The sequence below is a fragment of the Bolinopsis microptera genome, chromosome 9 (assembly GCF_026151205.1).
Source record: "Bolinopsis microptera isolate Bmic1 chromosome 9, MBARI_Bmic_1.0, whole genome shotgun sequence".
NCBI lineage: Eukaryota > Metazoa > Ctenophora > Tentaculata > Lobata > Bolinopsidae > Bolinopsis > Bolinopsis microptera.
Genome location: NC_087080.1, coordinates 1,540,297 through 1,561,542, shown reverse-complemented (window position 1 = coordinate 1,561,542; position 21,246 = coordinate 1,540,297).

The window sequence follows — 21,246 nt, the reverse complement described above, 5'->3', positions numbered from 1 at the left end:
AAAAATTCTAAAACACGAGCATGCATAAGTTTCTCATAAATTTTCGAGAATGATCCCAAAAGAGAGATCGGCCTATAATTAGCTACTTCCAATTTTGAACCACCTTTGTGGATAGGAACGACTTTCGCAGTTTTTAGAGCATTTGGGAAGGTACCACTGGAGAAAGAACAGTTAATGACATTAGCTAGTGCCCTGGTAAAGTTTTCGCAGCTATTTGCAATTTTCAATGGCTCAATTTTACAATCGAGTGTGGACTTGTTCTTAAGCCCTGATATTATCTTTTGGACTTCACCGTGTGATGTAGGCTTAAGAAACATCGAGTTACTACACGAAGCCTTAAGAAAATGCTTGAAACCACCTGGGTCAAAGGTTCGACGGGCAGCGATTTGCCTCTTGATACTGGCTGCAATACCGGAGAAGTAGCCGTTAAATTTCTCAGCGACTGCCAGATCGGAGCTTATAATCGTGCCATCGTCGTCCTTCAGACGGGTGTGTCCGAACTTTTTTCTGTTACGGTTCAGGAGGCCGTTGATAATTTTCCATTGACTTTTAGAGCAGTTTTGGTATTTGTCAAACATTTTTTTATAGTACTTTTCTTTGGCTAGATTCACATGTTTGTGACAAAACTTTTTCATTTTATCATACGCGTCGCAGTTTTTTTGTGATGGATTTATAGTTTTTTCAAAAAAAAGTAATTTCTTGCGGTTGCATGCCGCCTCAAGCCAGGGTAAGATCCAAGGCTTTGGGTCAGCTCTTTCGAATTTTCTTCTCGAACTGTCGCGCTTCAGGGGGTATGCAGTATTGTAGTGTTTCTTGTACGTTTGATAGATGGAATTGTATTGTTCATCAGCGCACGTTGAGGAGGTAGCATCATCCCAGGTCTCACTTACAATAAGCTCTTTGAATTTAGCATGATTAGCTTCGTTAAATACACGGGCCTCTAATTTCAAGCTAGTGTTGTTGTTCTTTACACGTTGACTACGGAATCGCTCGTTCAAACTAGGTGTGGCTCCTAAACTAATGGTCGTGCTAACCGCGAGATGATCTGACATATCCAACGTCACGACATTACAACTAATAACGTTGGTCACGTGATTAGTATACACGTGATCAATAAGCGTTGCACTGTGGTCAGTTACCCTGGTAGGCTTGGAGACAGTCTGGGCAAACCCATATTTTTCTAGTAAGCTTATAAGATCCTGGCTGTAAGCGTCGGTATCGTATTTTATAAGATCAATATTTGCATCACCCAGGAAGACTATCTGCTTTCTGGAGTGTCTATCAATTAATGTCAGGTTGGTATTTTAGAACCATGTAAAAAGTACCAAGAGACGAATAACAAGTAAAAGTAGGATGTAAGCAGAAGTAAAATCTAAGACTGGTTCTTGTTAACAAACCTCGTCAGGAGGAGAAAGCTGCTGAGCGGGGCTGAACCGGGGCAGGAAGGTGGAATCTGAGTAACCAGGGTAACCAGAGGAGACTTGTTGGTAGGGGGACAGGTCCGGGGGAGAGGGATAGTCGTAGTGTTGGGGCAGGGAGAGGGAGGGTTGAGAAACTGATGGAGTGAGTACGCTCTGGGAACCCTGCTGGGACAATTTAGCGATTAGCGGATTATAACTTTGTTACTGTTGGTTCAATTTGATACGTGAGTTTAAAATCACAATATCGGCATTACTTTAAAATAGGAAAGCTCGGAAATTTGAGCAAAGTTGTCCTAAAAGAAGTTGTTGTACAGGAAATGTATACTGACTCATGAAAAAGCTAAATAACTTGATTCACCATGAGGGCTGAAGGGTTAACTGGAATCTGATATCCAGCCGAGCAATCACGAATCGGATATTGTGGGACTGATGCGAATTGTTCCGGAGATCCCTTGAACCGCTGATCCATCAACGGAGAACCGTCTGAAAAAGCCTCAATCTGACTTGGTGATCTGTTTTCAGTTTGAGGAGAGCTATAATGTCCAGATAGAGGAGACCGAGCACCACATGGCCCATCCTGAGGGGACCCACCCTCGCACGGTACAGTTCCTGGAGATCCTCCGCAATAAAGTCCGGATTTGTCGACGTCCTGAAAACCACTGGGGTAAGATCCAGGAATATTGACGAGATGGTCGGACTGATGTGGGTAGTAGGATTCTGGGTGAGAGTCTGGGTAGAGTGGGATAACTGTGGGAGCTTGATCGTACGGTTGGTAGTATTCAGAGCAAGCACCGGTCTGAGGTTCAGCAAAGGAGATAAGAGTGTTCATCGAATAAGATTTATCGTTAACAAAGAGTGAAATCGAATCAAAACTGTTATTGTAACTGCAACCAATCAATGGAATTAGTAAACTGAGTGACTAACTTTTCACTTAGCCTATATAAACTCCCTTAACGAGGTGAACGTTCCCAGTGCCGAGGTACCCCTCCCTGCCTCAACCCTCAATCAACCCGTCCCCTACATGCTGGTAACGACTCTGTCGGGACTGGGTGACGAACATGTTCCCAGGACGCCGGCACTCCGCCTCCGTCTCTTGTTCCTGATCTCGCTGGTCACGTGACAATTATCTGGCCTCTGATTGGTCTGTTCCAGAGCACGTGACACAACAGCGTCCAATCAGAGATCAACATGACTGGTTGGACTGGTTGCAGAGTGGAGGTCAGGTGACTGGATGACGAGGGGGCGGGGGTCAATTAACTGAGAATCAGGGGACTGACATGTTTTGATGCAGATTGGAAAACTATATCACCTCCCACTCACAAACACATCAACGATTATCAACCAAGCTTTACCCAAACAGGGTTTTGATATTGACATTTAAAATGTACTCTTTAGAGAGTCCTGGATAAATTCGTGTCAATCATTAAATTTTATGACAATTTATAAATGAAAAGGAATGATCATTGTAAATGAACAAGAAAAAGCGTATTTTAATAAATAATCAAATAGTGTTAATAACATATAAATTCAAATAAATACACCAAATATACAAATAACTATATAAAAAAGCTTATGCCTTCAATAAGAAACCCAAGGTCACCGTTTCCAGAAACACCTATCATCATTATACCATTATACAACTAAATGTTTTCAATCGCTGATCCCGTCTCTAGATCGTTACATCCACAAAGTTCACTTCTTCCATGAACAGGAATGAAACGTAAAACCCCCGCTTACCTGGCACACCAGTCCCTGTGCGCGGCGCTATTTTCAAGCTTCCTGTACAGAGAGGAGCGAGCAATAGACTAGCAAGCTAGGTGAAACCCCCGCCACCATGGCAAGTAAAGCAAGGGACCCCATATCAGAGAGTTTGGTCTTGTAGCTGGGAGAGCTCAGTGACAGCATCAGTAATAGATCTGGAGCTTGGGGAGGTAGAGGAGGAGGAGGGGGAGGTCTTTCCTGATCCTCGTCTCTCTTCCTTCTGCAGCCGTTTCTCCCTCATCCGTCTGTTCTTGAACCAGTTACAAATCTGCAGGTAGTCCATCTCACACACGTCTGCTAAATGTTTCTTCTCCTCGTTAGAGGGGTACTGGTCCACTGAGAAGGCTATAGCTAGCAGCCTTCTAGCGGACTGTTTGAGGTTGTAACTGGTGGTCTCCCCATTCCACACGCTAGCGGGGTAGGGGAACCTCTTTCTTAGTCTGTGCCTATCAACTGCTGTCAGGGGTGTCTTCTTGCTGGCTGCGTCTAGTGGAGAAATGGGGTTAAGAATTTATTAAATTATCAATATCTATTACTTGTTTTTTAGTGATCTGGAAACAACCAAGAAAAATATAAGAAAAACAAACGGTACTATTAATTAATTAAAGATATACTTGAGAAAATAACATACGTTGAGTGTAAAGGCAGTGAAGCCAGAGCTGCTGTACTCCGGTGTGGTCCTGGTCCCGGAACTGGCTGCTCGTCACGAACTCGAAGAACTTTCCAAACTGTCCGGAAGTAGCTAGGATCTGGGCTACCATGCAGTTCTTGTGGAGGTCAGAATTGGTCTGGAACACCTGGGATCTCTGGTTCACCTGAGTATTTGTTATTAGAGATCAGCTAGTTGCAACGGTAACAAGCACCGTTATATTTTATATACTGTTAACAAGTGTGGTAAGGTTAAAACTACCCCACGTTAATGTCGGGTTGGTATTTTAGAACCATGTAAAAAGTACCAAGAGGCGAATAACAAGTAAAAGTAGGATGTAAGCAGAAGTAAAATCTAAGACTGGTTCTTGTTAACAAACCTCGTCAGGAGGAGAAAGCTGCGGAGCGGGGCTGAACCGGGGTAGGAAGGTGGAATCTGAGTATCCAGGGTAACCAGAGGAGACTTGTTGGTAGGGGGACAGGTCCGGGGGAGAAGGATAGTCGTAGTGTTGGGGCAGGGAGAGGGAGGGTTGAGAAACTGATGGAGTGAGTACGCTCTGGGAACCCTGCTGGGACAATTTAGCGATTAGCAGATTATAACTTTGTTACTGTTGGTACAATTTGATACGTGAGTTAAAAATCACAATATCCACATTACTTTAAAATAGAAATGCTCGGAAATTTGAGCAAAGTTGTCCTAAAAGAAGTTGTTGTACAGGAAATGTAGGCTGTCTCATGAAAAAGCTAAATAACTTGACTCACCATGAGGGTTGAAGGGTTAACTGGAATCTGATATCCAGCCGAGCAATCACGAATCGGATATTGTGGGACTGATGCGAATTGTTCCGGAGATCCCTTGAACCGCTGATCCATCAACGGAGAACCGTCTGAAAAAGCCTCAATCTGACTTGGTGATCCGTTTTTAGTTTGAGGAGAGCTATAATGTCCAGATAGAGGAGACCGAGCACCACATGGCCCATCCTGAGGGGACCTACTCTCGCACGGTACAGTTCCTGGAGATCCTCCACAATAAAGTCCGGATTTGTCGACGTCCTGAAAACCACTGGGGTAAGATCCAGGAAGATTGACGAGATGGTCGGACTGATGTGGGTAGTAGGATTCTGGGTGAGAGTCTGGGTAGAGTGGGATAACTGTGGGAGCTTGATCGTACGGTTGGTAGTATTCAGAGCAAGCACTGCTCTGAGGTTCAGCAAAGGAGATAAGAGTGTTCATCGAATAAGATTTATCGTTAACAAAGAGTGAAATCGAATCAAAACTGTTATTGCAACTGCAACCAATCAATGGAATTAGTAAACTGAGTGACTAACTTTTCACTAAGCCTATATAAACTCCCTTAACGAGGTGAATGTTCCCAGTGCCGAGGTACCCCTCCCTGCCTCAACCCTCAATCAACCCGTCCCCTACATGCTGGTAACGACTCTGTCGGGACTGGGTGACGAACATGTTCCCAGGACGCCGGCACTCCGCCTCCGTCTCCTGTTCCTGATATCGCTGGTCACGTGACGCTTATCTGGCCTCTGATTGGTCTGTTCCAGAGCACGTGACACAACAGCGTCCAATCAGGGATCAACGTGACTGGTTGGACTGGTTGCAGAGTGGAGGTCAAGTGACTGGATGACGAGGGGGCGGGGGTCAATTAACTGAGATTCAGGGGACTGACATGTTTTGACGTTGATTGGAAAACTATCACCTCTCACTCACAAACACATTAACGATTATCAACCAAGCTTTACCAAAACAGGGTTTTAATATTTACATTTAAGATGTACTCTTTAGAGAGGTCTAGATAAATTCTAAATTCGTGTAATTCATTGAATTAATTGTGACCATCGTAAATAAAAAGGAATGATCATTGTAAATGAACAAGAAAAAGATTATTTTAATAAATAATCAAATAGTGTTAATAACTTAATAACATATAAATTCAAATAAATACACCAAATATACAAATAACTATGTAAAAAAGCTTATGCCTTCAATAAGAAACCCAAGGTCACCGTTTCCAGAAACACCTATCTGCTATCATCATTATAAAGCAATGAAAGGCATTAGTTTGGTCAAATCAAACTAATAACAAGCACCGTTATATTATACCATTATACATCCGAATGTTTTCAATCACTGATCCCGTCTCTAGATCGTTACATCTGCAAAGTTCACTTCTTCCATGATCAGGAGTGAAATATAAAACCCTCGCTTACCTGGCACACCAGTCCCTCTGCGCGGCGCTCTTTTCAAGCTTCCTGTACAGAGAGGAGCGAGCAATAGACTAGCAAGCTAGGTAAAACCCCCGCCACCATGGCGAGTAAAGCAAGGGACCCCATATCAGAGAGTTTGGTCTTGTAGCTGGGAGAGCTCAGTGACAGCATCAGTAATAGATCTGGAGCTTGGGGAGGTAGAGGAGGAGGAGGGGGAGGTCTTTCCTGATCCTCGTCTCTCTTCCTTCTGCAGCCGTTTCTCCCTCATCCGTCTGTTCTTGAACCAGTTACAGATCTGCAGGTAGTCCATCTCACACACGTCTGCTAAATGTTTCTTCTCCTCGTTAGAGGGGTACTGGTCCACTGAGAAGGCTATAGCTAGCAGCCTTCTAGCGGACTGTTTGAGGTTGTAACTGGTGGTCTCCCCATTCCACACGCTAGCGGGGTAGGGGAACCTCTTTCTTAGTCTGTGCCTATCAACTGCTGTCAGGGGTGTCTTCTTGCTGGCTGCGTCTAGTGGAGATTGGGGTTAGTAATTTAGTAAATCGGCAATATCTATTACTTGTTTGTTAGTGATCTGGAAACAACCAAGAAAAAATATAAAAGAAAACAAACGTTAATATTAATTAATAAAAGATATACTTGAGAAAATAACATACGTTGAGTGTAGAGGCAGTGAAGCCAGAGCTGCTGTACTCCGGTGTGGTCCTGGTCTCGGAACTGGTTGCTCGTCACGAACTCGAAGAACTTTCCAAACTGTCCGGAAGTAGCTAGGAACTGGGCTACCATGCAGTTCTTGTGGAGGTCAGAGTTGGTCTGGAACACCTGGGATCTCTGGTTCACCTAAGTGTTTGTTATTAGAGATCAGCTAGTTGCAACGGTAACAAGCACCGTTATATTTTATATACTGTTAACAAGTGTGGTAAGGTTAAATATACCCACGTTAATATCGGGTTGGTATTTTAGAACCATGAACAAGTACCAAGAGACGAGTAACAAGTAAAAGTAGGATGTAAGCAGAAGTAAAATCTAAGACTGGTTCTTGTTAACATACCTCGTCAGGAGGAGAAAGCTGCTGAGCGGGGGTGAACCGGGGCAGGAAGGTGGAATCTGAGTAACCAGGGTAAGCAGAGGAGACTTGTTGGTAGGGGGACAGGTCCGGGGGAGAGGGATAGTCGTAGTGTTGGGGCAGGGAGAGGGAGGGTTGAGAAACTGATGGAGTGAGTATGCTCTGGGAACCCTGCTGGGACAATTCAGCGATTAGCGGATTATAACTTTGTTACTGTTGGTGCAATTTGATACGCGACACAAGTTTAAAATCACTATATCCGCATTACTTTAAAATTGGAAACTCTGAAATTTGAGTAAATTTGTCCTAAAAGAAGTTGTACATGAAATGTATGCTGACATGAAATGTATGCTGACTCATGAAAAAGCTAAATAACTAGACTCACCATGAGGGTTGAAGGGTTAACTGGAATCTGATATTCAGCCAAGCAATCACGAATCGGATATAGTGGGACTGATGCAAGTTGTTCAGGAGATCCCTTGAACCGCTGATCCATCAACGGAGAACCGTCTGAAAAAGCCTCAATCTGACTTGGTGATCCGTTTTTAGTTTGAGGAGAGCTATAATGTCCAGATAGAGGTGACCGAGCACCACATGGCCCATCCTGAGGGGACCCACTCTCGCACGGTACAGTTCCTGGAGATCCTCCGCAATAAAATCCGGATTTGTCGACGTCCTGAAAACCACTGGGGTAAGATCCAGGAATATTGACGAGATGGTCGGACTGATGTGCAGGGTAGTAAGATTCTGGGTGAGAGTCTGGGTAGAGTGGGATAACTGTGGGAGCTTGATCGTACGGTTGGTAGTATCCAGAGGAAGCACCGGTCTGAGGTTCAGCAAAGGAGATAAGAGTGTTCATCGAATAAGATTTATCGTTAACAAAGAGTGAAATCGAATCAAAACTGTTATTGCAACTGCAACCAATCAATGGAATTAGTAAACTGAGTGACTAACTTTTCACTTAGCCTATATAAACTCCCTTAACGAGGTGAACGTTCCCAGTGCCGAGGTACCCCTCCCTGCCTCAACCCTCAATCAACCCGTCCCCTACATGCTGGTAACGACTCTGTCGGGACTGGGTGACGAACATGTTCCCAGGACGCCGGCACTCCGCCTCCGTCTCCTGTTCCTGATCTCGCTGGTCACGTGACAATTATCTGGCCTCTGATTGGTCTGTTCCAGAGCACGTGACACAACAGCGTCCAATCAGGGATCAACGTGACTGGTTGGACTGGTTGCAGAGTGGAGGTCAAGTGACTGGATGACGAGGGGGCGGAGGTCAATTAAGTGAGATTCAGGGGACTGACATGTTTTGACACTGATTGGAAAACTATCACCTCTCACTCACAAACACATTAACGATTATCAACCAAGCTTTACCCAAACAGGGTTTTGATATTGACATTTAAAATGAACTCTTTAGAGAGTTCTGGATAAATTCGTGTCAATCATTAAATTTTATGACCATTTATAAATGAAAAGGAATGATCATTGTAAATGAACAAGAAAAAGCGTATTTTAATAAATAATCAAATAGTGTTAATAACTTAATAACATATAAATTCAAATAAATACACCAAATATACAAATAACTATGTAACAAAGCTTATGCCTTCAATAAGAAACCCAAGGTCACCGTTTCCAGAAACACCTATCATCATTATACCATTATACAACTAAATTTTTTCAATCACTGATCCCGTCTCTAGTTCGTTACATCCACAAAGTTCACTTCTTCCATGAACAGGAGTGGAACGTAAAACCACCGCTTACCTGGCACACCAGTCCCTGTGCGCGGCGCTCTTTTCAAGCTTCCTGTACAGAGAGGAGCGAGCAATAGACTAGCAAACTAAGTAAAACCCCCGCCACCATGGCGAGTAAAGCAAAGGACCCCATATCAGAGAGTTTGGTCTCGTAGCTGGGAGAGCTCAGTGACAGCATCAGTAATAGATCTGGAGCTTGGGGAGGTAGAGAAGGAGGAGGGGGAGGTCTTTCCTGATCCTCGTCTCTCTTCCTTCTGCAGCCGTTTCTCCCTCATCCGTCTGTTCTTGAACCAGTTACAGATCTGCAGGTAGTCCATCTCACACACGTCTGCTAAATGTTTCTTCTCCTCGTTAGAGGGGTACTGGTCCACTGAGAAGGCTATAGCTAGCAGCCTTCTAGCGGACTGTTTGAGGTTGTAACTGGTGGTCTCCCCATTCCACACGCTAGCGGGGTAGGGGAACCTCTTTCTTAGTCTGTGCCTATCAACTGCTGTCAGGGGTGTCTTCTTGCTGGCTGCGTCTAGTGGAGATTGGGGTTAGTAATTTAGTAAATTATCAATATCTATTACTTGTTTTTTAGTGATCTGGAAACAACCTAGAAAAATATAAGAGAAAGCAAACGTTAATATTAATTAATAAAAGATATACTTGAGAAAATAACATACGTTGAGTGTAGAGGCAGTGAAGCCAGAGCTGCTGTACTCCGGTGTGGTCCTGGTCTCGGAACTGGCTGCTCGACACGAACTCGAAGAACTTTCCAAACTGTCCGGAAGTAGCTAGGAACTGGGCTACCATGCAGTTCTTGTGGAGGTCAGAGTTGGTCTGGAACACCTCGGATCTCTGGTTCACCTGAGTATTTGTTATTAGAGATCAGCTAGTTACAACGGTAACAAGCACCGTTATATTTTATATACTGTTAACAAGTGTGGTAAGGTTAAAACTACCCCACGTTAATGTCAGGTTGGTATTTTAGAACCATGAACAGGTACCAAGAGACGAGTAACAAGTAAAAGTAGGATGTAAGCAGAAGTAAAATCTAAGACTGGTTCTTGTTAACAAACCTCGTCAGGAGGAGAAAGCTGCGGAGCGGGGGTGAACCGGGGTAGGAAGGTGGAATCTGAGTAACCAGGGTAACCAGAGGAGACTTGTTGGTAGGGGGACAGGTCCGGGGGAGAGGGATAGTCGTAGTGTTGGTGCAGGGAGAGGGAGGGTTGAGAAACTGATGGAGTGAGTACGCTCTGGGAACCCTGCTGGGACAATTCAGCGATTAGCGGATTATAACTTTGTTACTGTTGGTGCAATTTGATACGCGACACAAGTTTAAAATCACTATATCCGCATTTCTTTAAAATTGGAAACTCTGAAATTTGAGTAAATTTGTCCTAAAAGAAGTTGTACATGAAATGTATGCTGACATGAAATGTATGCTGACTCATGAAAAAGCTAAATAACTAGACTCACCATGAGGGTTGAAGGGTTAACTGGAATCTGATATCCAGCCAAGCAATCACGAATCGGATATAGTGGGACTGATGCAAGTTGTTCAGGAGATCCCTTGAACTGCTGATCCATCAACGGAGAACCGTCTGAAAAAGCCTCAATTTGACTTGGTGATCCGTTTTTAGTTTGAGGAGAGCTATAATGTCCAGATAGAGGAGACCGAGCACCACATGGCCCATCCTGAGGGGACCCACTCTCGCACGGTACAGTTCCTGGAGATCCTCCACAATAAAGTCCGGATTTGTCGACGTCCTGAAAACCACTGGGGTAAGATCCAGGAAGATTGACGAGATGGTCGGATTGATGAGGGTAGTAGGATTCTGGGTGAGAGTCTGGGTAGAGTGGGATAACTGTTGGAGCTTGATCGTACGGTTGGTAGTATCCAGAGGAAGCACCGGTCTGAGGTTCAGCAAAGGAGATAAGAGTGTTCATCGAATAAGATTTATCGTTAACAAAGAGTGAAATCGAATCAAAACTGTTATTGCAACTGCAACCAATCAATGGAATTAGTAAACTGAGTGACTAACTTTTCACTTAGCCTATATAAACTCCCTTAACGAGGTGAACGTTCCCAGTGCCGAGGTACCCCTCCCTGCCTCAACCCTCAATCAACCCGTCCCCTACATGCTGGTAACGACTCTGTCGGGACTGGGTGACGAACATGTTCCCAGGACGCCGACACTCCGCCTCCGTCTCCTGTTCCTGATCTCGCTGGTCACGTGACAATTATCTGGCCTCTGATTGGTCTGTTCCAGAGCACGTGACACAACAGCGTCCAATCAGGGATCAACATGACTGGTTGGACTGGTTGCAGAGTGGAGGTCAGGTGACTGGATGACGAGGGGGCGGGGGTAAATTAACTGAGAGTCAGGGGACTGACATGTTTTGACGCAGATTGGAAAACTATCACCTCTCACTCACAAACACATTAACGATTATCAACCAAGCTTTACCCAAACAGGGTTTTGATATTTACATTTAAAATGTACTCTTTAGAGAGTTCTGGATAAATTCGTGTCAATCATTAAATTTTATGACCATTTATAAATGAAAAGGAATGATCATTGTAAATGAACAAGAAAAAGCGTATTTTAATAAATAATCAAATAGTGTTAATAACTTAATAACATATAAATTCAAATAAATACAACAAATATACAAATAACTATGTAAAAAAGCTTATGCCTTCAATAAGAAACCCAAGGTCACCGTTTCCAGAAACACCTATCATCATTATACCATTATACAACTAAATGTTTTCAATCACTGATCCCGTCTCTAGATCGTTACATCCACAAAGTTCACTTCTTCCATGATAAGGAGTGAAACGTACAACCCCCGCTTACCTGGCACACCAGTCCCTGTGCGCGGCGCTCTTTTCAACCTTCCTGTACAGAGAGGAGCGAGCAATAGACTAGCAAGCTAGGTAAAACCCCCGCCACCATGGCGAGTAAAGCAAGGGACCCCATATCAGAGAGTTTGGTCTTGTAGCTGGGAGAGCTCAGTGACAGCATCAGTAATAGATCTGGAGCTTGGGGAGGTAAAGGAGGAGGAGAGGGAGGTCTTTCCTGATCCTCGTCTCTCTTCCTTCTGCAGCCGTTTCTCCCTCATCCGTCTGTTCTTGAACCAGTTACAGATCTGCAGGTAGTCCATCTCACACACGTCTGCTAAATGTTTCTTCTCCTCGTTAGACGGGTACTGGTCCACTGAGAAGGCTATAGCTAGCAGCCTTCTAGCGGACTGTTTCAGGTTGTAACTGGTGGTCTCCCCATTCCACACGCTAGCGGGGTAGGGGAACCTCTTTCTTAGTCTGTGCCTATCAACTGCTGTCAGGGGTGTCTTCTTGCTGGCTGCGTCTAGTGGAGATTGGGGTTAGTAATTTAGTATTATCTATGAATTGTTTTTTATTGATTGACGATGTCAACGAGATCAGGAGATCTTGTCACGATATTCGTATCTTCGATGCGAAGCAAGAATGCAAGTTTGCGCGGCGCGTCGAAGCGGCAAAGTCCTCCAAGTTTTTAGTGATCTGGAAACAACCAAGAAAAATATAAGAAAAAAACAAACGCTAATATTAATTAATAAAAGATATACTTGAGAAAATAACATACGTTGAGTGTAGAGGCAGTGAAGCCAGAGCTGCTGTACTCCGGTGTGGTCCTGGTCTCGGAACTGGCTGCTCGTCACGAACTCGAAGAACTTTCCAAACTGTCCGGAAGTAGCTAGGAACTGGGCTACCATGCAGTTCTTGTGGAGGTCAGAATTGGTCTGGAACACCTGGGATCTCTGGTTGACCTGAGTGTTTGTTATTAGAGATCAGCTAGTTGCAACGGTAACAAGCACCGTTATATTTTATATACTGTTAACAAGTGCGGTAAGGTTAAAACTACCCCACGTTAATGTCAGGTTGGTATTTTAGAACCATGAACAGGTACCAAGAGACGAGTAACAAGTAAAAGTAGGATGTAAGCAGAAGTAAAATCTAAGACTGGTTCTCGTTAACAAACCTCGTCAGGAGGAGAAAGCTGCTGAGCGGGGGTGAACCGGGGCAGGAAGGTGGAATCTGAGTAACCAGGGTAACCAGAGGAGACTTGTTGGTAGGGGGACAGGTCCGGGGGAGAGGGATAGTCGTAGTGTTGGGGCAGGGAGAGGGAGGGTTGAGAAACTGATTGAGTGAGTACGCTCTGGGAACCCTGCTGGGACAATTTAGCGATTAGTGGATTATAACTTTGTTACTGTTGGTGCAATTTGATACGTGACACAAGTTTAAAATCATAATATCGGCATAACTTTAAAATAGGAATGCTCGGAAATTTAAGCAAAGTTTTCCTAAAAGAAGTTGTTGTACAGGAAATGTATACTGACTCATGAAAAAGCTAAATAACTAGACTCACCATGAGGGTTGAAGGGTTAACTGGAATCTGATATTCAGCCGAGCAATCACGAATCGGATATTGTGGGACTGATGCAAGTTGTTCCGGAGATCCCTTGAACCGCTGATTCATCAACGGAGAACCGTCTGAAAAAGCCTCAATCTGACTTGGTGATCTGTTTTTAGTTTGAGGAGAGCTATAATGTCCAGATAGAGGAGACCGAGCACCACATGGCCCATCCTGAGGGGACCTACTCTCGCACGGTACAGTTCCTGGAGATCCTCCACAATAAAGTCCGGATTTGTCGACGTCCTGAAAACCACTGGGGTAAGATCCAGGAATATTGACAAGATGGTCGGACTGATGTGGGTAGTAGGATTCTGGGTGAGAGTCTGGGTAGAGTGGGATAACTGTGGGAGCTTGATCGTACGGTTGGTAGTATTCAGAGCAAGCACCGGTCTGAGGTTCAGCAAAGGAGATAAGAGTGTTCATCGAATAAGATTTATCGTTAACAAAGAGTGAAATCGAATCAAAACTGTTATTGCAACTGCAACCAATCAATGGAATTAGTAAACTGAGTGACTAACTTTTCACTTAGCCTATATAAACTCCCTTAACGAGGTGAACGTTCCCAGTGCCGAGGTACCCCTCCCTGCCTCAACCCTCAATCAACCCGTCCCCTACATGCTGGTAACGACTCTGTCGGGACTGGGTGACGAACATGTTCCCAGGACGCCGGCACTCCGCCTCCGTCTCCTGTTCCTGATCTCGCTGGTCACGTGACAATTATCTGGCCTCTGATTGGTCTGTTCCAGAGCACGTGACACAACAGCGTCCAATCAGGGATCAACATGACTGGTTGGACTGGTTGCAGAGTGGAGGTCAGGTGACTGGATGACGAGGGGGCGGGGGTCAATTAACTGAGAGTCAGGGGACTGACATGTTTTGAAGCAGATTGGAAAACTATCATCGCCCACTCACAAACACTTCAATTATTAGTTAAGTATTAAGTTACCAATTCATTTCAAGGTCGTGGTAAGCATTAGTCATCACAGGTCAGGGCGTGGCACTGATTGGTTTACTTAAAGGGTCACTGCTCACTGGTGAGTGGCTTAGTGGCGCAGTTCGTTAATCGAAATGCCTTACTCGTGATATGCTGCTCAATCACGAGGTTGCGGGTTCGATCCCCGCCTGTGCCACTAGCCATGGTCGTCCGAAGTAGAAGAAAAAAGTTGGTTTTTATTGATGACCCTGCTGCCTTGCAGCTAAACAACGTAAAGTAAAGTAAGTAAGTATAATAACTGATTGGTCTTCAAGGGGTCTAGTGGTTAGTGGTTAGTGGTTAGTGGTTAGTGGTTAGTGGTTAGTGGTTAGTGGTTAGTGGTTAGTGGTTAGTGGTTAGTGGTTAGTGGTTAGTGGTTAGTGGTTAGTGGTTAGTGGTTAGTGGTTAGTGGTTAGTGGTTAGTGGTTAGTGGTTAGTGGTTAGTGGTTAGTGGTTAGTGGTTAGTGGTTAGTGGTTAGTGGTTAGTGGTTAGTGGTTAGTGGTTAGTGGTTAGTGGTTAGTGGTTAGTGGTTAGTGGTTAGTGGTTAGTGGTTAGTAATTAGTGGTTAGTGGTTAGTGATTAGGGGAATAGGGGATATGACTTATGAGGTAAGTGACTTTAAATTAAAACACAGTGTAGAAATTACATTATTACGCTCCCCCTCCCTATTTAGTAGTTTCTCCTGCCCTAGGTAAGGCACTTTAAATTAGAGCACAGTGTAAAAATTACATTATCACGCCATTGGCCAGCCTAAACTTATAAGGCCATTGGCCAGCCTAAACTTTGGGGGCCGGAAGTCATCTAACTTAAGACTGATTTCTTAGACTAGAAAACAGTAACCACTTATTCATCATAGATCAATCATTAGTTTTTACAAATTCACTACCAAGCTTATCTTAATCAATGGTGCAAGTTAAGATACATGTTTAAATAAAAGTTGGTCCTGTTAGGGTTCATGGGTCACCATGGTTGAGGCAATGAGGGAGTAAGATATCAACTTTGGGTGTGAAGGGCCAGATTTCAGGCCTAAGGGGTTAAGTGGCTATATGACAAGGATGTGTCAGTGATCAGGACGACGGTTCAAGTAACTAAGAATGAGAGACAGACAGACATATTATGATACCAGTTACCGCATAACGCTAATCAATCATCATTTTACCAAGCTAGATTACTTATTTATTTTAGACGACATTGTGTCGATATCCCACCAATCAGCATTGAGTGACAAGTCCTACCAGGCTAGCAGCGTACTCGTGGAGCTAGCCGACAATGTAGCCGTCAATGTAATTGTAGCCGTCAAGGTTGTAGCTTTGTAGCCGTCGCCCGTCAATGTTGTAGCAGTCAATGATGTAGCCGTCAATGTTGTAGTCGTCAATATTGAAAAAATGTTCATCTGGCGACCGGCAACTTCCTCTTGCTTTTGTGAACCTTGACAAGATCTCTGTTACCATGGTACCATCTGTAGATGGTTACTATGGTAACCATTACCAAGATCTTTGTAATCTCACCTCTCTCTCTGATGGTGTTTACAGGATATCCATCATTTGATAGATCTAAAGAGAATTAATAAATATGTTAGATTGGTGTAGGGGAAATCTTTAAGGAAGGTGTTACACAGGGATTTGTTTACGAGTTCAGCAGTTTACTGACTTACTGATACTGGAAATGATCATTCTTATGGTCACGCAATAGTTTTTATTGTCAGTATTGAGTAACCAATAATTGAACTGTTGTATTTTGAACATTTTAAGGACCTTGAGCATTTATCAGAACCACTGCTTAAGAAATGAGCGAGATTGTACATACAACATACACAGTCAGGTTGAGGTAAAGCTTAACTCAAAAAATTGGATCTACTCACGTGTAAATTTGAAAAAAAAATTACGGATGTGAAAAATGATCCCCCAAATTCAAAAAAGACTAGAATTGAGAGATTTTCCTAAAACATCTCAGCCGACTCAGCAGCAGATTTTGGTGTTTGGTTACGTGCTTGAACCAATCACAGCCTGCCTAGATGTTCATGTGGTGGATTTGGATTAAAAATATTGCAATCCTCTCAGTTAAAACAACCACTATCAGTTATTTTCCATATAAGTTATCACTTTTTACGTAGGTCACATGATAGTCATTTTAGAACCGCCCTCTCCATTTAGTTGTTACTCCAGCCCTGTAAGTCACTTTAAATTCAAACATAGTGTAGAAATTAAATTATTACACTCCCCCTCCCCATCTAGTTGTTACTCCTGCCCTGCAAGTTACTTTAAATTTAAACACAGTGTAGAAATTACATTATTACGCTCCCTCTCCCCATATACTAGTTGTTACTCCTGCCCTGTAAGTAACTTTAAATTTAAACACAGTGTAGAAATTACATTATTACGCTCCCCCTCCCCATCTAGTTGTTATTCCTGCCCTGTAAGTCACTTTAAATTTAAACACAGTGTAGAAATTACATTATTACGCTCCCCCTCCCCATCTAGTTGTTACTCCTGCCCTGTAAGCTACTTTAAATTTAAACACAGTGTAGAAATTACATTATTACGCTCTCCTCCCCATTTAGTTGTTACTTCTGCCCTGTAAGTTACTTTAAATTTAAACACAGTGTAGAAATTACATTATTACGCTCCCCCTCCCCATTTAGTTGTTACTTCTGCCCTGTAAGCTACTTTAAATTAAAAACACAGTGTAGAAATTACATTATTACGCTCCCCCTCCCCATCTAGTTGTTATTTCTGCCCTGTAAGTTACTTTAAATTTAAACACAGTGTAGAAATTACATTATTACGCTCCCCTCCCTATTTAGTAGTTTCTCCTGCCCTGTAAGGCACTTTAAATTAGAGCACAGTGTAAAAATTACATTATTACGCCATTGGCCAGCCTAAACTTATAAGGCCATTGGTTAGTGGTTAGTGGTTAGTGGTTAGTGGTTAGTGGTTAGTGGTTAGTGGTTAGTGGTTAGTGGTTAGTGGTTAGTGGTTAGTGGTTAGTGGTTAGTGGTTAGTGGTTAGTGGTTAGTGGTTAGTGGTTAGTGGTTAGTGGTTAGTGGTTAGTGGTTAGTGGTTAGTGGTTAGTGGTTAGTGGTTAGTGGTTAGTGGTTAGTGGTTAGTGGTTAGTGGTTAGTGGTTAGTGGTTAGTGGTTAGTGGTTAGTAGTTAGTGGTTAGTGGTTAGTGGTTAGTGGTTAGTGGTTAGTGGTTAGTGGTTAGTGGTTAGTGGTTAGTGGTTAGTGGTTAGTGGTTAGTGGTTAGTGGTTAGTGGTTAGTGGTTAGTGGTTAGTGGTTAGTGGTTAGTGGTTAGTGGTTAGTGGTTAGTGGTTAGTGGTTAGTGGTTAGTGGTTAGTGGTTAGTGGTTAGTGGTTAGTGGTTAGTGGTTAGTGGTTAGTGGTTAGTGGTTAGTGGTTAGTGGTTAGTGGTTAGTGGTTAGTGGTTAGTGGTTAGTGGTTAGTGGTTAGTGGTTAGTGGTTAGTGGTTAGTGGTTAGTGGTTAGTGGTTAGTGGTTAGTGGTTAGTGGTTAGTGGTTAGTGGTTAGTGGTTAGTGGTTAGTGGTTAGTGGTTAGTGGTTAGTGGTTAGTGGTTAGTGGTTAGTGGTTAGTGGTTAGTGGTTAGTGGTTAGTGGTTAGTGGTTAGTGGTTAGTGGTTAGGGGATATGAGGTAAGTGACTTTAAATTAAAACACAGTGTAGAAATTACATTATTACGCCATTGGCCAGCCTAAACTTATAAGGCCATTGGCCAGCCTAAACTTTGGGGGCCGGAAGTCATCTAACTTAAGACTGATTTCTTAGACTAGAAAACAGTAACCACTTATTCATCATAGATCAATCATTAATTTTTACAAATTCACTACCAAGCTTATCCTAATCAATGGTGCAAGTTAAGATACATGTTTAAATAAAAGTTGGTCCTGTTAGGGTTCATGGGTCACCATGGTTGAGGCAATGAGGGAGTAAGATATCAACTTTGGGTGTGAAGGGCCAGATTTCAGGCCTAAGGGGTCAAGTGGCTATATGACAAGGATGTGTCAGTGATCAGGACGACGGTTCAAGTAACTAAGAATGAGAGACAGACAGACATATTATGATACCAGTTACTGCATAACGCTAATCAATCATCATTTTACCAAGCTAGATTACTTACTTTAGATGACATTGTGTCGATATCCCACCAATCAGCATTGAGTGACACGTCCTACAAGGCTATAAGCAGCGTACTCGTGGAGCTAGCCGACAATGTAGCCGTCAATGTAATTGTAGCCGTCAAGGTTGTAGCCATCGCCCGTCAATGTTGTAGCAGTCAATGATGTAGCCGTCAATGTTGTAGTCGTCAATATTGAAAAAATGTTCATCTGGCGACCGGCAACTTCCTCTTGCTTTTGTGAACCTTGACAAGATCTCTGTTACCATGGTACCATCTGTAGATGGTTACTATGGTAACCATTACCAAGATCTTTGTAATCTCACCTCTCTCTCTGATGGTGTTTACAGGATATCCATCATTTGATAGATCTAAAGAGAATTAATAAATATGTTAGATTGGTGTAGGGGAAATCTTTAAGCAAGGTGTTACACAGGGATTTGTTTACGAGTTCAGCAGTTTACTGACTTACTGATACTGGAAATGATCATTCTTATGGTCACGCAATAGTTTTTATTGTCAGTATTGAGTAACCAATAATTGAACTGTTGTATTTTGAACATTTTAAGGACCTTGAGCATTTATCAGAACCACTGCTTAAGAAATGAGCGAGATTGTACATACAACATACACAGTCAGGTTGAGGTAAAGCTTAACTCAAAAAATTGAATCTACTCACGTGTAAATTTGAAAAAAAAATTACGGATGTGAAAAATGATCCCCCAAATTCAGAAAAGACTAGAATTGAGAGATTTTCCTAAAACATCTCAGCCGACTCAGCAGCAGATTTTGGTGTTTGGTTACGTGCTTGAACCAATCACAGCCTGCCTAGATGTTCATGTGGTGAATTTGGATTAAAAATATTGCAATCCTCTCAGTTAAAACAACCACTATCAGTTATTTTCCATATAAGTTATCACTTTTTACGTAGGTCACATGATAGTCATTTTAGAACCGCCCTCCCCATTTAGTTGTTACTCCAGCCCTGTAAGTCACTTTAAATTCAAACATAGTGTAGAAATTACATTATTACGCTCCCCCTCCCCATTTAGTTGTTATTCCTGCCCTGTAAGTAACTTTAAATTTAAACACAGTGTAGAAATTAAATTATTACGCTTCCCTCCCCATCTAGTTCTTACTCCTACCCAGTAAGTAACTTTAAATTTAAACACAGTGTAGAAATTACATTATTACGCTTCCCTCCCATCTAGTTGTTACTCCTGCCCTGTAAGTCACCTTAAATTTAAACACAGTGTAGAAATTACATTATTACACTCCCCCTCCCATTTAGTTCTTACTCCTGCCCTGTAAGTCACTTTAAATAAAAACACAGTGTAGAAATTACATTATTACGCTCCCCCTCCCCATCTAGTTGTTACTCCTGCCCTGTAAGTCACTTTAAATTTGAACACAGTATAGAAATTACATTATTACGCTCCCCTTCCCATTTAGTTGTTACTCCTGCCCTGTAAGTAACTTTAAATTAAAACACAGTGTAGAAATTACATTATTACACTCCCCCTCCCTATTTAGTAGTTTCTCCTGCCCTGTAAGGCACTTTAAATTAGAGCACAGTGTAAAAATTACATTATTACGCCATTGGCCAGCCTAAACTTATAAGGCCATTGGCCAGCCTAAACTTTGGGGGCCGGAAGTCATCTAACTTAAGACTGATTTCTTAGACTAGAAAACAGTAACCACTTATTCATCATAGATCAATCATTAGTTTTTACAAATTCACTACCAAGCTTATCTTAATCAATGGTGCAAGTTAAGATACATGTTTAAATAAAAGTTGGTCCTGTTACGGTTCATGGTGGAGGGAGTAAGATATCAACTTTGGGTGTGAAGGGCCAGATTTCAGGCCTAAGGGGTTAAGTGGCTATATGACAAGGATGTGTCAGTGATCAGGACGACGGTTCAAGTAACTAAGAATGAGAGACAGACAGACATATTATGATACCAGTTACTGCATAACGCTAATCAATCATCATTTTACCAAGCTAGATTACTTACTTTAGATGACATTGTGTCGATATCCCACCAATCAGCATTGAGTGACACGTCCTTCAAGGCTATAAGCAGCGTACTCGTGGAGCTAGCCGACAATGTAGCCGTCAATGTAATTGTAGCCGTCAAGGTTGTAGCCGTCGCCCGTCAATGTTATAGCAGTCAATGATGTAGCCGTCAATGTTGTAGTCGTCAATATTGAAAAAATGTTCATCTGGCGACCGGCAACTTCCTCTTGCTTTTGTGAACCTTGACAAGATCTCTGTTACCATGGTACCATCTGTAGATGGTTACTATGGTAACCATTACCAAGATCTTGGTAATCTCACCTCTCTCTCTCTGATGGTGTTTACAGGATATCCATCATTTGATAGATCTAAAGCGAATTAATAAATATGTTAGATTGGTGTAGGGGAAATCTTTAAGCAAGGTGTTACACAGGGATTTGTTTACGAGCTCAGCAGTTTACTGACTTACTGATACTGGAAATGATCATTCTTATGGTCACGCAATAGTTTTTATTGTCAGTATTGAGTAACCAATAATTGAACTGTTGTATTTTGAACATTTTAAGGACCTTGAGCATTTATCAGAACCACTGCTTAAGAAATGAGCGAGATTGTACATACAACATACACAGTCAGGTTGAGGTAAAGCTTAACTCAAAAAATTGGATCTACTCACGTGTAAATTTGAAAAAAAAATTACGGATGTGAAAAATGATCCCCCAAATTCAGAAAAGACTAGAATTGAGAGATTTTCCTAAAACATCTCAGCCGACTCAGCAGCAGATTTTGGTGTTTGGTTAC